At 41.9% G+C, this 15349-nt stretch overlaps 1 protein-coding gene across 12 annotated transcripts in view; it reads right to left on the reverse strand.

The window, feature by feature from the left end:
* Positions 1-15349, reverse strand: part of shot (dystonin-like protein short stop) — a 1374398-nt gene that overhangs the window by 505862 nt on the left and 853187 nt on the right. The window lies entirely within an intron of this gene.

A 15349-nucleotide genomic window follows, 5' to 3' on the forward strand; every position in this document is an offset into this window, starting at 1 on the left:
TTCACCAAGCAGTTACGCGACAGCGAAGATCAGGGTATATAATTAAGTATTTTGTCAAATTGTAAGTCAGTTTTTGGCATCAAATAAAGTCACGCGGCTTCCTGCCGCAATAAAAAAGTATTTTTTAAAATAATTTAACGTGTTTTAAATTAACTGGCGCCCAATGTCAATGGGTCTAGTCGCGAGTGAATTACATAAATCGACCCAAAGAGGCTCGCCGTTACCATCGCAATCAAAGGACCAAGGACCACACCTGAGGAAGGGTCAGCGAGCGTAATAGAAGTGGAATAATAGATTCCGAGTACCCGGAAGGAAAAAAGGAGGACATCTGTACGCTTGCTGTTTTACTGTAAGGTTTAGTTTAAGAGTATCTAAGTAAAATTATTAAAAAAAGGTTAGAATACAATTTCCAAAAGAAAAGAAAAAAAAAAATGATAAGAGCAAGTTAATGAACGCCATGCTGAACATATACCCAGTAGATATTGCGGGAAAGACGGCCGCGGCAAGGTCGTTGGTCAGGCTTCGTGATATGGGATATAGACTTTCTGACCGCGGACACTCTAGCCTTCTTACCAGTTTCGACTTTATCCCGGACAGAACGGGCTACTGTATGCCGATAACTGCTCCCTATACAACCTTCACCCCAGTTATTCCAGAGAGAGAGGATTGGGGAAGAGGAGTTATCTGGGGCCTGGGACCGGTTAACTTGTTCACGGATGGGTCAAAGCTGGATGGAAAGGTTGGTGGGGGGGTCATTTGTCAAGAGCTAAATTTAAGCCGCAAGTTTAAGTTGGCTGATCACTGCAGTGTATTCCAAGCGGAAATTGCTGCGATTAAGGATGCGGTGGATGGAATTGCTATCCAGTGCTACCACGGTTAGGGAATTTAACATCCACTCTGATAGCCAAGCGGCTATCAAGGCCTTGAGCTCAACTACAGTACGATCGAGGGTGGTCTGGGAGTGCCTGACCTCGCTTGCGATTGCATCGAATTATTTTACAATTAAGATTATCTGGGTCCCGGGCCATAGTGATATCCCGGGTAACTGTCAAGCGGATCTCTTAGCCCGCATCGGTACAACTGAAACGGATGAAGATGGCTGTAGGGATTTCGGGATCCCGCTGGCCACCTGTGGATTGCTCCTCCATAGCTGGGCCTCGAATCAGCTCAGCAAACGTTGGGCGGATACCACGTCTTGCAGGGTACCAAGATCTTTCTGGCCAAAAGTGGATGGCAGGAGGTCTGCTGAAATAATTGGGTTCACTAAGGCTCAACTATCAATGGTCATTGGGGTTTTGACAGGGCACTGTCCCATGGGTATCCACGCGGTACGTCTCAATATACTGGAAATCCCATCCTGCTGCAGCTGTATGGAGGATGATGAGGTGGAATCACCAAATCACTTTATGCTTGATTGTCCAGCTTTTGCCAGAACTAGGCGAAAGTACTTCGGTCGCGACTCACTTGGATCTCCCGAGGATATATCCAAAGTTGAGATCGGTATCATTCGGAGCTTTATCGTTGCTATCCAACGATTCTCTAAGTAGCTAGATCTAAGTCACCGTTATTTTTGGTGTATGTGGTATCACAACGGACCTTCGTGTTGTCCAAGTGAGCTATCCTTATCAGGGCAGCTACCACCTAACCTATCCTATCCTAAGTTAATATTTTAGATTCTTAAAGTGAATAAATGTTTTAAATTTTAGGAAGAAAAGTGAGAATACAATTCTAAAAAGAAAGAAAATAAATGATAAGAGCAAGTTAATACTTTACACTATTAATTTTTCTTATAATTTTTAAACAAAACTCATAATAAAAACCAAGTTTCAAAAATAATAGCCGTGTTTTTTTTTACACGCGTATACATTTCGTTTGCGCGTAAAAAAAACCCCTATCCTCGCTTAGATAATACTTAGGAAACCCATCTAGCGGCAGTTGTTAAACAACTCGCCACAGCACAGGGTGTACCGAAAAGCGGAGACACAACCCTCTGTTGTATTTCTGTGGATAACATATAGCTGAATCAGTTGTGATAAATAGTGGACGCGCATAGAATACACAAAATTAGTGCAGAGGGTGAAACATAGACACATATTTCAGTTACATCTGAGTATAATGCGTATTGAAATTTAGTAGTACTAATTTTATGCGTAGCAATTTCAGAGGTGTATTTTAAGTTCGTCGCTTAGCAGTCCATATAAAGTTTAATCGTAAACCTATACAGATGTGAAAAAACACAGCTAATATTAAAAGCAACTGCGATTCACCACACTGGAGGGTCCTTCTCCAGAGATTGATAAAATAAATACAAGTGTCAGCAACCTGGCAACCTGGCAACCCTACACCCAAGCAAATCATAGACACAATCGAACAGAACAAGAGAGTCGAGTAACAGCGTTCGTCGTCTACAGAGGCAGCTTGGGAAATTAAATAATTTTAAACTTTGTAACTTTTATATTAATAAACTTCACTATTTTTACAAAATCTAAAACTAACCAAAAGGCCTTCTGACAGCCTCAGAAGTGATATGTGATCCACTTCACGTGAAAATAGTTGAAATAGTTGATTTTAATATAAAACGAAAAAGTGCGTGTGTTTGTGCAAAAATTGAGAGTCCGTAATTCATGTTCGAAAAATTGGGACTCCTCTGCACGTTCGTTGTACATTCACATTCGTAGCCGACGTTAATTCGAAAATTTTTCGCGTATCTAAAAGCAACAACACGAAGTATTCTTTTAACTCTCGTTCGCAGAGCGACAAGAAAATACGTGTAACTACTCGCCAAACCGTCCGTTAATATAAAATATTTTCGGAAAGTAAAGAATTCAACGCATGCGCATCAAGGTTCGATGCAAATCAAAGATTAATATATGTACATATACATAACAACGTGAACGTCGATCAGAATCTATAGATTCGTTTGTCTTTGGAAAATAAAGCTGTGCCATAGTCATAGTACGAAATTCTGAAATCGTAATAAATACGTTTGTTTTGTGTAAATGATAGCTGTGCCGTAGTCATAGCCACGAAATATATAAAATAAATAATACGAAATACGATTACTTTTGGAAAAGCAAAGTAGTCGCAACACGAAAAGTGAACCCAAAATTTGTGTTTGCTTGTTTTTGCAATTTGTGCTGCAGTCACAAAGCAACGAAATAGAACTCAACGATATAGTTTTATTTTGCTACGATTCTTCGGTTGAAAAAAGCAAATAGTGTTGTGCTCGTCACACGTACATGTATTAAATCTTCACAAATTTTATTTTGTGTATATTCGCAATTCGTTAGTAATTGGTATTCATTTGTAAACAAATATAGATATACCCATAAACACAAACGTGTATACAGTGCAATCGATAGTGCCACCAATTCAGTCATCGTTCCCGCAACCACAAATGTCAACGAACATATTTGGAGTTGGTTCCGATTATAACCAATTTCAAAATGTTCCGAACCCACCATTTACGTATTCAATTCCCGTAACTACAAATATGCATCCGATAATGCAACCAAACGCTAGCTATACGAACAATCCGAGCTACACAACGCGTCCCGTGTACACGAACCCGTCGTATATTCCAGACCAACGACTAGGTTGGCAACCGCGTCCGCTATATAACGTGCGCGATATAGTTGAACTATTGCCATCTTTTAATCCGCTTTCGAATACATCATTAAATGCTACTCAATACGTTCAGCGAATTGAGATGTTGAGAAACGCATACGATATTGACGATTGCATTTTACTATGTGCCGCGCAACAAAAATTGCAAGGGCCTGCCAAACAGTGGGTAGACTCTTTGCCATACGTTTACACTACGTAGTCTGAGTTCGCAAATCAGATGATAATTGACTTTCCGTGTATTCATAGTATCGCCGACGTACATATAAAAATGTCAAAAATGAAAAGAGGTGTAACCGAATAGCCTCAAGAGTTTTATTATCGTATGCTCGCTTTCGGTATAAAGCGAGGTATTTCGGAAAATGATATTGCGATTCATATCATAAACGGAATCAGTGACAGTGATATGAAAAAGCAAATAACGAACAACTACGCGCGTTGTATCGACTTATTAAATGACATTAATAATTATAACGTATTCAATGAGGTGAAATTATCCGTTCAGTATAAACCGAAACCTACATTGAACCAAAACATACTACATTCGTTCTGCGTAATACGAACAATGCGAATATAAAAACAACCGAAGGCATTAAGTGCTTCAATTGCTCAAAAATGGGTCGCTATTCGATTAAGTGCCCAGAGCCGCAAAAGAAACCACGTTGTGAAAGTTGTAACCGTACAAAGCGCGTAACTGAAAAGTATCCGAAAAATATACAAAATTCCGTTAAAACAATTAGTCAAAATCAGGAACCTACCACGCCTATGGATGGTATTTTAAAAGAGATTAGAGTAAACGGGTTACCCACGAATTCATTTATTAATCCGGGAAGCATTCGTACTTTAATTAAACGAACATTCGCTTACAAAATCGCTAACCCCACACCATGTGATGTAACGTTAAATGGGTTGGGTGGTGGACAGTTTAAATGTGACGAAAAGATTAACGTTGTAATCAATATAGACAAACAAAAAGTCGACGTAGAAGCTTTGATAGTAAACGGCGATCCATTAAAGGAAAACATATTGCTTGGAACTGATAGCTTATGTCGAAACGGAAGCCATTTCGTAATCGAAAATGGTTGTTGTTGCGTGGAAAACATTTTGAATATTCGCGCGGGTACAACTATCGACGGAAACGAAATTTTAAAGCTCGAAAAACTTCTAAAATCAAAGCGCGACGTGTTTGCCGAAAAAGCAGCAGATCTCGGTCGTTGTAACGTTACGAAAACGAAAATCGGACTTAACTCGAAAACGCCTGTCAATATGAAACCGTATCGAATACCTTCGCCAAACGAACAATCGTTGCGGAGATTGTTACCGATCTTCTCGAAAATGAAATCATAACACCATCCGGATCTTCGTACGCAACACCAATCGTTCTTGTAGAAAAACAAAATGGTGCACATCGATTCAGCGTAGACTACAGATGACTAAAATAAAATAACGAAACGAATGTCATATCCGATGCCGATCATGGATGTACACTTCGCTCAACTCGCAGGTAATAACTATTACACTACTCTAGATTTACATACCCCATACGTATCAGATTGAGCTAGACAAAGAATCGAAACAGTTTACTGCATTTGTCACCAACGAAGGGCACTACGAGTTTAATAGAATGCCATTTGGATTGGCCAACGCTCCGGCCGTATTCCAAACCGTTATGAATCGATTAATAGCTGAAATGAAGCCAGGTGAAGTTTTGGCTTATTTAGAAGACGTTATTATCCCAAGCCGTACAATTGTAGAAGGATTACAGCATCTCAGAAAGTTCTTATCTATCCTAAAGGCCAGTGGTCTTACGTTACGACTCGATAAATGTAGATTCCTACAACCGAAAATTGAATATCTTGGTCACGTTATAACCGAGAACGGTATAATGCCTGGCAAACGTAAAGTATCAGCCATTAAAAACTTTCAAGTGCCGTCAAATGTCACCGAACTACGAGGATTTTTAGGTCTTACGGGATTTTTCAGAAAATTTTAAAACTTTTAACGATGCTATTACGAAAAACTGAAGTTAATTCATTCCGATGGAGCGACACGCAACAAATTGCATTCAACCGTATAATTGAACTGCTAACAACCGCTCCAGTTTTGGCTCTCTATGACCAAACTGCAGAACACGAGGTCCATACCGACGCAAGCAGTGTTGGATTGGCTGGTGTTCTCCTACAATCGACTGATGGGAAAAATTGGCAGCCAATGATGTATTATTGGGTGGTCCCAGTTTTGTTTCTACCTGTCTCCGGAATTTAGTCTGGTTCGTTGACCTAGGATTTCTAAAGGTTTCTCCCTTCTCTACCCTCTTTAGGGGGATGCTGAAGCTGATATACGCATGGTCGGAGAAGGATGCTCTATCAAAAACCATCATCAACCAATCATACCTTGATATATCACGTTCGGAGCTCAGTGTAATATCCAAAACATTGCTGGATGTTGGACCAATGTATGTAGGGACATTTCCCCTGTTGGCTATCTGCAAATTGGTTTACAGGATGTAACAAAATAGAGATTCGCCTCTCTTGTTCGTATCTGTTCCTCCCCGCGCATTGTGAGCGCATTTGCATCTGCGCCTATGACCAACCGCCCTTTGCGCCCTTCGTTCTGTACTAGCCTCTTGCACTCCATCGATGGAACCTCCGCAGCATGGGCCATGTAGAAGGATGCCAGGATAAATGCCTGATTATTTCTTTGCTCAACGGCCACCACTACGAGGTCCTCAGTGGTGTAATTGGGCAGCACATATGTATGCAGCTGTTTCCATACCATTACTACTGCTCGCACTTGTCCTTCCGTTTTCGCGTAGTAAACGCCAAATCTGTGCGCGCTAAGTCAAGAAATCTTTCCTGCCGATGAGAGCCACGGCTCCTGGATCAGTACCACGTCAAACGAACCCTTAGGTTAGGAGGAGTTCGCCCGACGCCACTATACTGTGTTGGAGGTTTATCTGTAGGACTCGCAGCATCATTGGGATGTTTGTCTTCCTCCAGCATCCCCGTCGTGACGTCGTCGTTCTTCCCTTGCCCTTTTGGTTTAGAGTATACGTGGCCCCCTTCAGCCTCTCATAACTCTTGTGCCGGGTATACGCCTGTGCGACTCGCAGCACCATTTGGCTGTTGGTCCTCTTCTAACGCCTTCGTGGTGACGTCGGCTACCTCCACCTGTCCTTTTTTTAGGCTTTTGAGGTCCTTTTGGACTTCGCTCACTTCTAGTGTGTTAGGATTTTTATCTTCGGGACTTATTTTCCTGAGTCGCATACAAATTTTGCCTATCCCAAAGGACATTTTTTGAAGCTGCGTGTAAAATATATCCTCCGCCTGCTTATTTATTTGGAAGATGTAGAACTGACCTTCCTTCGGAGACCGAGATACAGTAAGCACCTTCCAATCCTGTGTCGGTATGTTCGGATTCTGATTCTGAAGAAGTCGAAGTGTATCCTCCGACTTCATCACGCGTGGTATCCATATCTTAACTTTTGGTACCGTGGGGATTTGCGCTTTATCTACCACCTCGAACCGTGGGTTCGTGCCTTGCCTTTGGAGGTTTGGAACCACTTCGTCCAGCCACCGCAAGCTCGCGATATTGTCGGACGCTATCATCTTCACACCATTATTGGGGCCCGTCTGTCTTACAACTTTGGGCCTACTTGTCTTTTCTATGCGACTGCCCTGCCTCGCGGCTCTGGGACTGGGTCCTTTCTGCCTCTTGAAAGCAGGCTTGTCGCCTACCGCCGAACGTTGCGTCTTCATTCTGCCATTCGACGTTTCTTCCTCCTCGTACCGGTTGCAGATCCGAGGGTTTCTCGCAGCAAACATTTTGAACTGCCTTCGACCTATTTCTACCGCCTCATGGGCCCATTCCAAGCGCTCGATCTGCACTTCTGTTGGGTCGACCACTGCTCCCAGGCGTTGGACAATTCTTAGTGCTGCACGGTACTGCGAGAGAGCTCTTTTACTTCATCTGCTCCGTACCCTTCTTCACTCTTCTACTCCGTTTTCATTTGTGTGTTTTCCAACACGGAGTTCATTGAATCAGCACTACTCTCGCTTCCCGAGTCCGACGCATCGCTCTCCCTTATGGCAGGAGGTCTGCCCAAATACTTGGGTTCATTAAGGCTCACCTATCAATGGTCATTAGGGTTTTGACAGGGCACTGTCTCATGTGTATCCACGCGGTACGTCTCAATATACTGGTAACTCCATCCTGCTGCAGCTGTATGGAGGATGACGAGGTGGAATCACCAAACCACTTTATACTTGATTGACCAGCTTTTGGCAGAACTAGTCGAAAGTACTTCGGTCGCGACTCACTTGGATCTCCCGAGGATTTATACAAGGTTGAGATCGGTATCATTCGGAACTTTATCGTTGCTACCCAACGATTCTCTAAGTAGCTATATCTACGTCACCGTTATTTTATTGTATGTGGTAATACAACGAACCTTCATGTTGTCCAAGTGAGCTTCCCTCATCAGCGCAGCTACAACCTAACCTAACCCCTATTGAAACTGCAAGTTACTTTGGACTTCTGTTAGAGAATATTGATGAAAATTTGTGAGTGGTTGCACCTATTGGATGGGGCGAAGCACTGTTACAACAACAACAATCAGTAGAGATATGGCAGCGCAAAGTACATAAGTTCTATTTTAGTTAATCGCTCCACAAAACGTTTAATGCCACAGAAAAATACTTGACGCGATTTACCTCCGAAAAGATATAGACCCATCATCTCTTCCAATTTGTTTCGGCCTACATATTTCGTCACGATTCTGAACGGTAACTGCAAAGCAGATGAACGGTAACTGCAAAGCAGATGAATTTTCACTGGCAAACCCTTCATGGGAGAAATACACACGGAGTGCTTGCCAAACCAATACAACTCTTTTTAGAAAAACGTTTTTAAATGTATCCTTAAAATATATGTACGGGCACACAAATGGGTATATAATGTTCTGTTTCGCTCACACTTAAGCTTCCTTATTTCATTTCTATTAAATTCAAAACATACGATCTCATTAAAAATAAAGTTTCTCCATTTTTTGTAAAATCTCCGAAGTATTTACTTGGATCGAGTATACTCGACACCTTTTACTGGGTATCAGTCCTACCAGGAAGGAATTGACGTGGAAGAGTATGCCTCTCATCTTGATGGCGACGAGACAACAACAAAAATTGAAGAGAAAAACGAAACATCGCAGACAGTTAGGAGCACAGACTTGAACATGATATTGGCTGCAATAACTGCTCAAACATCTACAGTGGCATTTCAACTGGAATCGCTGGAGACACGTTTAACGTCCAAGATGGAAGCACAGGAGGCACTCATTTCAGAAATGTTGTCGCAAATGTCATCTCAACTGGAAGAACAAAAGACAAGTATAGCATCCCAACTGGAAGCACAGGAGACACGTATAACATCCAAGATGGAAATTCAACTGGAAGAACAGAAGACATATATAACATCTCAGTTGGCTGAACAGTTGGAAGCACAAGATGCTCGCATATCCTCGCAGCTTGAGGCGCAGGAGATAAGGGTATCATCGAAGCTGGAGGCACAAGATACAAAAATTGTACAACTCGAGGACAAAACCGATGCTGAGATTGAAACATTGAGAGGTCGTATACAGGAGCTGCACCCAAATCGTCCAGCTGTTTCAGCAAGCAATCCATCCTTTGACGGTTCTGTTCTTTTCCAGGTCTTTAAGCTACAGTTTGAGAAGACCGCAGCAGTGAACAACTATAATACTGAAGATAAATTTGCAGCTCTATTCGTAGCATCGAAGGGGCTTGCAGCCGAAATCCTACAGACGATTCCCGAAGGAGAGCGGAACAACTATTAAGCATTGATGGCCGCTGTCGAGAGACGTTATGAAGCGAGCATAGAAAACAGATATACCAAATTGAGTTGCAAAACCGTCACCAAAGAGCGAATGAGGCTTTGCAGGAGTTTGCCTCGGATGTTGAAAGATTGGCTCATCTCGCAAATGCGGACGCACCCGTGGAATACACCGAGAATCTAAAAATCCAGAGTTTTATAAATGGCATACGGGACGTGGAAACGAAGCGAGCAACATACGCAAACCCAAAGCTGACATTTGCTCAAACGGTATCACATGCATTGGCTCAGGAAACTGCCTCCTTATTGAGTAAACCAGCATATAAAGCTCATCGTGTGGAAGTAGAAAGACCAGAGTGCCGAACCCGAAATAAAGAAATATTTCCGCATCCATAATCATCGACCCTATCGTAGGGAAGATGACGGGCTAAAGTTTGTAGTACCCACAGCAGTACGTTGGTGTATTGCGAACTTATGTCACGACAAGATGGGTGACCATGCACTCGATAAAACCGTCGAAAGAATTCATAAAATATTTTGGTTTCCGCAAATGCGCAACTTTATAAAATCTTATATCGCGGCGTGCGTTAATTGTTGATACCGCAAAGCACAATCCGGTAAGACAGAAGGTGCGATGTACTACGATCCGGTCGAACCTATACCGTTCCGCGTGGTCAATATAGATCACCTAGGTCCGTTTATCCGTAGCAAAAAGGGTAATTACTACGTACTGGCAATCCCCGACGCATTCTCGAAATACTTAATCGTTAAAGCGGTCCGCGATACTCGAACTATCCAAGTCATACACGCATTAAACGAAATAAGTACCTACTTCGGGCTACCCGTAAAAATAACATCCGACCGCGGAACCTCCTACAGGTCAAAAGCATTTACGACATATTTCAATGAAAATGGTATAAAACACGTGAAAACCGCCGTACGCACTCCAAGGTCCAAGGGACAAGTTGAGCGCGCTAACCATACGATTCTTAATTACCTACGTACTATCGTCGACAATCAAGAGGATTGGGATCTAACTCTACGAAATCTACAATTCACCATCAATTCACAAAAGAATGAAACCACGAAATATAGTCCTAATGAACTTATTTAATTTTAATATCGGCGATATCGTACATAATCAATTAGTCGCAGCGATTAACGACGACGTAGACGAAAATGTCGTGAATATCCCGATCGACCAAAAACGCATATTATCATCAGAAAATATCAATCGCGAACGTGAAAATTGGACCAAAAACATTCATCCCCGCGTATTTGCCACGCAGATGACCTCGTAGTAATCGAAAACGAATCCGTCGCAACCGGTGAATCGCGAAAATTGGAACCTAAATATCGCGGTCCATATCGAATCGCGAAAGTACTAAATAAAGACCGTTACCTAATCGAAGATATCACTTATTAAATCGGGTTAATTCACATCCGTCTTCGAATCAAGTAAACTAAAACCGTATTGTCATAATTGTCCAGAACTTGACGAAGACACTTCAGCAGATGAAGCATACAACGAAATCGGGGTCGATTCCCTATCAGGAACGGCCGAGTGTCAGCAATCCGGCAACCCTACACCCTAGCACATCATAGACACGATCGAACAGAACAAGAGAGTCGAGTAACAGCGTTCGTCGAGTGCAGAGGCAGCTTGTGAAATTAAATACTTTTAAACTTTGTAAGTTTTATATTAAGTGAAGTTTACACTATTTTTACAAAATCTAAAACTAACCAAAAGGCCTCCTGACACAAGTTCCACCAATCATCACATACCGATACAATAAAGTTAGATCAAATCGAAATGGCGCAAAATTGCTAAGACCCCCCTTGTTAGGTAATACAGGTGCACCTGCACCAGTACCAGTGCCAAAACAACCCCCTAGTGCTTCTATACCGCAAGTGGCTGACGCCACTCCTGAATTTAAGAATCATCAAAGATTTTATGAGGGAAATACTAGTAACGGTCGAAAGTACGATAATTAGAGACGCACTTCGCCCTACACAACAACCCTTGACTGACCAAATGATTGAGGAGCGGTTTAGAAATAACCTGTCTGATATGGACAAGGTACCAGATGTTGTGAGATCTTTCCGAAAATTTAGTGGCAACCCAGCTGAGTATAGTACCTGGAAAGAAAAATGTGGAAAGGATACTTAAAATATATGAACCAAGTGTAGGTTCGCCGAAATTTTTCGGCATACTACGCAACAAAATTGTAGGCAGTGCAGGTGTGGCACTGAAATCCTACAACACACCCCTAAACTGGAAAGCAATTTCCAGATGCCTAACGATGCACTATGCCGATAAAAGGGACCTGAGTACGCTCGACTAGCAGATGACTTGTCTAATACAAGGTCGGAAATCAATACAGGAATTTTATGGTGAGATCTATTCTCATCTTTCGCTCATATTAAACAAGATATCCTGCACGGAAATTAGCGAGGAATGCATGCATGTCCTCACGCACACATATCGTGACAAGTCACTTGCACCGTCGTGAGAGGACTATCAGGTCATCTCTCTAGACTGGATGAAAGAGCCGGCTGATCTGCCTGAGGCCTTACACCTATGCATCAAACTGGAGCATCAAAACCTCAGGGCGGCACATGCCAATAACCAATATAGCTTGCCCAAACTACATAATTTGTCTCCAGCATTATTTGGAATGCCATACCAACAAAATCCAACACTTCCACTAAGGAAACATCCTAACCAACCGTTTTATCACAGCTTGTACATCTGCCTCAATCAATCCGTCATTTTAACCGATTTTCTCAACAATCCCAATATCAGCAACCTCAATATCAACAACCTCAATATTAATACCAACAACACCAGCATCAATGGCCGCAATATCCTTGTTTAGGCAGGATACCTAACTTTTCCGCATCTGATTGCGATCCCCATAATGCAACTCTGCAATTCGATACTCGATACGCGATTTTCCTTTATAACCACCCACGTGTATGGGTGACCTTTGTCAGCACTCATGAATATGCATGTCGCAGTAGATGTGTGGGTGCCTTTCCCCTCCAAAACGGAGGATTTTGCGGGTCAACGGTTGTCGCTTTCGATACAGGCGGCCTCTTGGATTTTAGCAGCCAACCAGCTCACACCTGCCGCCAGCAATCTCTACAGTTTTCTGCAACACGTTCAGGTAATATTGTAACCTTAATTTTTCTTAGCTCTACATAATAAAGCATATCCAATTATAACGAGAAATCTCGTCTTTTTCTTTCTCTATTTCTTGGAAAGCCCTTTTTCGAAAACCTTCCAGAACTCAAGGATGTTAGGCCGGGAGAGCTTCTCAAATTTATAAACTCCACGGGATGGATATAGAGGGACGGATTTACCTGAGGCGCTTAAAAATGTTTAATAGTCACTTACAACACCCTTTCGTTGGTTATCCACGAGTTGTGGTATCAAAACGGCGCATGAGCGCTAATTGTAGTCAATTGGGACTCGCCACTCCAACCAACCAACCAACCAACCATGATACGCAGGAAGCACAGGCCTGGATCGACTACTAGCAGGAAATACGCACCAGGAAGACGACCATAGGGATGGCGAGGAATTTTGCGACGTTCATTTTTTAGACTAACGCACTCGACATTACCATACATCCAGTGAAAAACCGGCAATGGAGAAGTATTAAAATTCGTTATAGACACTGGCTCCAACAAAAACTACATACAGCCTTCATTAGCGAATCCTCCCTTACCAAACGAAAATGTTTTTTACGCGAATTCCGTCGGAGGTAAAGTAAGAGCATCGCATCATATATTTTTAAATCTTTTCGGTTTAAACGAGGAACGCCTTAAGTTTTTCATTTTGCCTTCATTAGTGTCATTCCAGTGTCATTCATCATTAGTGTCATTCATCATTGGGAATGACAGCCTCAAACAGTTAAATGCGGTAATTCATACGTCTAGGGATTACATGCTTATTAAAAATAGTAAAAAAATTAAAATTAAGTAACTACTATCAAGATCAGTAAATAATTTGGAAATAAAAACAGAGCACCTAACAGAGGAACAAAAGGAAAGGCTTCATAATCTCTGTAACCAACACTCAAAACTTTTCGCAGAACCGATGAAAAACTGACATATACGACTGTAGTGGAGGCGGAAATTAGGATGACGACCGACAACCCTGTCTACTCGCGATGTTACCCATACCCAATGTCCCTAAAATCAGAGGTCGAAAGACAAATTAATAAACTCCTGGAAGACGGCATCATAAAGCCATCGCGATCACCCTATAATTCACCCGTTTTCAGAGTGGACCAAAAACCAGATTCCCTAGGCAACAAGCAGTACAGATTGGTGATGGATTATCGAAAGTTGAACTCTGTGACAATAGCAGATCGTTACCCCATTCCACAAATTAACGAAGTTCTTTCCCAGCTAGGGAGCAACAAATTTTTCTCGGTTATTGATTTGAAGACTGGTTTTCACCAAATTCCCCTAAAAAACTGTGTTATAGAAAAAACCGCATTCTCCATAAATAATGGAAAGTACGAATTCACCAGGCTGTCATTCGGCTTAAAGAATGCCCCTTCAATTTTCCAAAGAACGCCGGACGACATTTAAGAAACTATATAGGACATTGCTGCTACGTTTACATAGATGATATTATAATATTCAGCAAAACTTATGCAAACCACGCAGCCCATTTAAATATATATTTTCGGCACACTCAAGGATGCGAACATGAAAGTGCAACTGGATAAGTACAAATTCTTTCAAAAAGAATCAGAACAAATCCTTCAAAAATCGAGGCTATTCAAAATTTCTCAGTTCCACGGAACCTCAACTAGCTCAGATTTTTTGTAGCTCTGTCGGGTTATTACCGCCGCTTCGTTAAGGATTATGCAAGGCTGGCTAAACCCTTGACAACCCTTTTAAGAGGGGAGGAGGGAGCGTGTCCAAAAATCAATCGGCAAAAAAACAGATCACCCTTGCTGAGGACGCAATGGCAGCGTTTACAAAAATTAAAAACGTTCTCATCTCAAGAGAACTAATGCTGACCTGTCCCAACTTAAACACAGACTTTAAGCTGACAACTGTTGCCTCCAATTACACAATGGGCGCAGTCCTGTCAGAAGAAGATAGACCAATTACATTCATGTCCAGGACCCTTCCAAAAACAGAAGAAAAAAACGTGGTTGCCGACGGATGGTCTAGACCGCCGCAGCAAGAACACATAAATTCTTTAACAGCCACCCGACATAGCGACGAAAGTTCGGCTCAAACACTGATACCTTACACCGATGCACCAATCAGCGCTTTTAAGAACCAAATTTTTATTTCCATTGGCGAAACTTCATCATACCAATTTTAGATAATTTTTCCCACTTACCATAGGCATACAATAGTAGAAAATGAATGCACAGACGAAGGCCTCACTGCCCTTTTAAAAAGATAACCAATTGCATCAAAACGGGAAACAGTATATTAGGATAAAATCAAAACATATGTATACCCAACCCACCTTAGCAGATACACAGTTCGATACACGCGAAATTTTGTAGAAGATGTTTTAACCGAATCAGAACAGGAGAGAAGGCTTATTTGCGAATACAACAGAACCCATCGAAACCCCACAGAGAATAAAGCTCAACTTTTACAAAAGTGTTATTTCCCACAAATGAACAGTAAAATAAAAAGAATTACAAAACAGTGTAGAATTTGCCTTGAAAATAAGTACGAGCGACACCCAGTAAACCCCATTCTAAAAGCCACTCCAATCCCCAACTATCCTGGACCTGTAGACCTGTATTATACCAACAACACAGTAGTGTTAACAACAATAGACACATTTTCAAAATACGCCCAAGCAAAGATTGTAAAGTCCAGGTCATCCGAA

This window comes from Eurosta solidaginis, chromosome 3 (assembly GCF_040869045.1).
Source record: "Eurosta solidaginis isolate ZX-2024a chromosome 3, ASM4086904v1, whole genome shotgun sequence".
Taxonomy (NCBI): Eukaryota; Metazoa; Arthropoda; class Insecta; order Diptera; family Tephritidae; genus Eurosta; species Eurosta solidaginis.